The sequence below is a fragment of the Syzygium oleosum genome, unplaced genomic scaffold (genome assembly GCF_021117445.2).
Source record: "Syzygium oleosum isolate NSW1041296 unplaced genomic scaffold, Sole_v2.1 Sole_v2.31, whole genome shotgun sequence".
Taxonomy (NCBI): domain Eukaryota; kingdom Viridiplantae; phylum Streptophyta; class Magnoliopsida; order Myrtales; family Myrtaceae; genus Syzygium; species Syzygium oleosum.
In genome coordinates, this window is record NW_026607515.1 from 1,995,713 (window position 1) to 1,998,992 (window position 3,280).

The 3,280-nt window shown below is 44.4% G+C and overlaps 1 pseudogene; it reads left to right on the forward strand.

Annotated features, from left to right (window-relative positions):
• The first annotated feature begins 2,054 nt into the window (after nucleotides 1-2,054).
• On the forward strand, nucleotides 2,055-3,280 carry LOC115663896 (receptor-like protein EIX2; annotated as a pseudogene).

Here is a 3,280-nt window from a genome sequence, read left to right on the forward strand (position 1 = left end):
AACACATTCACAAATGTTTAAGAATATGTAATATCAACTAGAAACATGTACAGAATTGGTTCCAAATCTTAAAAGAACAACATCAAGTGTACCAATCCAACACATAGACAGGAAAGGACTCATAAAATTCTTTAGAAAGTTTTATTTTCTTCGGAACATAAACAGAGGCTCCCGGAAAACCCCTAGATCCTGGCCATGATTTGCGTTGAGACCCATTCAATGCAAGGGTTGATGTTCTTCTTGCCCCGACCCTTATGTATTCTTGCATAAAATTCTCCACAAGCATCTTATAACTTGGACCATTTAAGGTTTCTTTAACCTTATCAAGCATTCTTCCCAACTCATCGGGCATAGTGCATTTTAGGGTTCCGACCATTACATATTCCGGCATTACAAAACCGTTCCAAATGATATCCTGTATTATTTTGTTGACCTTGATGATGTGTGTCATCATATCATCTCTAGCGTCCCATCGATAAAGAGCTAGCTTGACTCTTAGGTTCTCAAGCTTCTCCTTTTGAGCTGCCGTTCTTGGGATTATCGGAGTGCGTCTCAAATGTACCATTGTTCCTGCAACGAATGCAGAACGAAGGATTACTTATAATCCATGATACATTAAGATAGGGAATGCTTATTCATATACATATGATCTAGCACTTGTATTTCAAAAAATTATAGAGAAATACTAGAGAAAATACCAAAGAATATACCCCTAAGTACGTGTACATAGGGTTTATCGTGCATTTTCACATTCATAAGTGCAGCAAAAATGTAATATGAATATATCATAATGTAGATCATTCCGATACGAGCACGTCGATACCAAGAACGCCCAAATCGGAGTTCAAATGAGCTCGAACAGGCCAAAAGAAATAACGGGCTCATTCTGCCCGGTTTGAACCGGTCCGGTTCGACCGGTTTGACCGGTCCGACAGTTGACCGGTCAACGGTCAACCGGTTCGGTCAATGGTCAACGGGTCGGGTCAATAGTCAACCTAGTCGGGTCAAGTCAACGGGTTGGGTCACCGATCAATCGGGTCGGGTCAACGGTCAATCGGGTCTCGGGTCGGGTCAACGGTTGGCTCCTGATGACATCACGATGACGTCATCATCGGCGGTTAGGCGGCAACCGACGCGCCGTTTCGCACGGCCGCGCGTGGGACTCACGCGCCGTCGCGCGCACGGCCTTTGCCGGCGCGTGAGGGCGCGTGCGGCGTCCTCCGGCGACGCACCGCCCATCATTTTGCTCGTCTCGACAAGCCCTTTCTGTTTATATAATAAAATTCAAGTTTTGACGAAAAAAAAAATCGAAACATGCATGAACAGTTCGGCGACGCGACGAAAACGAACAAAAATAAGGCTGAAACGAAAAAATAAGCAGTATACACTTCAATGGTAGAGACGGTACACATGCATGATCGGGAAACAAGTAAACGTGCTCTGATACCAATGTTAGGAAAATCTCAATCCCCGATCGTCGCTCGTATTTGTGTGCGTTCCAAAAGAAAAACAGAGAAGACAACGTATTCGAAGGAGTGTGTTTACATATGAAAATCACATCTGTTTTCCAAGGGGTGCCTTCTATTATAGATAGGCAAATACCTACCTCGTGGGCCCTTGTGGCTCACGGGCCGGGTTTGGCCCATCTTGGGCGGTCCACCCATTATGTCTTTCATCAACAATTCTTTGGGAGGAGTGATTTCGGAAATCCATTTTTCTAATCTGTCGAGGCTAAAGGATTTGGACATTGGTGACAACAAGAACCTGGCTTTTAAGGCGGAACATGGCTGGATACCACACGGATGAATTCCTGTAAATTCAGATCCACATTTCCCGAATGGATGCAGACACAAGTGGACGTCAATGGCATAGATCTCTCAAATGCTTCAATCTTGGGGGCTTTGCCTAAATGGTTATTAAACATGACATATAGCCGGTTCAGTCTCTTGTACAATCATATTACCGGACCCTTCCCCAACATATCTTCTCACTGTTCCATTTTAGATCTCTTCCACAACTTTATCTCCGGACCTCTTCCAACCAATATTGGCGAGATGCACCTGGAGACCTTGTATCTCAATGATAACCATATCAATGGCACGTTACCGTTATCCTTATGTGAAGAGGGTTTGTATGATTTAGGTCTTGGCAACAATTTGCTATCCGGCAGTTTCCCAACTGCTGGAAGGGTTCAAGTTTGTCTCGCTTGACTTTGTCATTTAATAAGTTGTCCGGAGTAATTCCAAGCTCAATGGGATCCTTACAGGGACTTTCAACCCTACACTTGAATGGGAACCATCTCAATGGGGAGCTTCCACTGGCTTTGGGAAATTGCACAAACTTGATTATTTTGGACCTTGGGGAGAATAACTTCTCCGGAACCATTCCGACATGGTTCAACGAAAACTTTCGGTATTTGCAGATTCTGAGGCTACGAGAGAATAGTTTTACTAGTAGCATCCCTCTGCAGCTTTGTTCACTCTCAGGATTGCAAATATTGGATATGGCAGCGAACAAATTGATGGGAACGATCTTGCATTGTCTCGGCTATATGGGTGGCCTGAAATTCTTCATTCAAGACAATCTACCTTATCTAGATTGGAATCGAGAGCATGTGGCTGAGATCATGAAGGGAAGTTATAATGAATATACCAAAATTGTTCTAAGACTTGTGAGCAATTTGGATCTCTCGAGCAACAACTTGATAGGGCTGATCCGCGAAGAATTTACTTTCCTCGCAGGATTGCAAGGTTTGAACTTGTCACACAACCTTCTCTCTGGAGGCATTCCCATTGGCATCGGGGACATGAAGTCACTCGAGTCACTTGATCTTTCCAACAGTCGCCTCTCAGGAACAATTCTGCAGGGCATTTCAGCATTAACATACCTAGCCCACCTCAACCTGTCGTGCAACAACTTCACGGGGCAGATTCCGAAGGGCTATCAAATCCAGACCCTCATCGATCCTTCCATTTATGCCGGCAATCCTCTACTCTGCGGCGATCTTCTGAGAAGAAAATGTCCTGATGCTGAGGCGCCTCAAGCACTGAAAATCTCTCAACCTGAAGTTATACATGACGAGGATAAGGCATTGTTCTGCGTGGTTGTAATGCTTGGATTTGCGACTGGGTTTTGGGGCTTTTTCGGAATATTGCAGTTCAAGAAGGATTGGAGACGTGCATATTTCAACTTTGTGGACCAAGCAATAGACAAGGCATATGTGGCTATAGCAGTGAAGGTAGCCGAGTTGAAGAGACTGAGACAGTCAAGAACTGCTTAA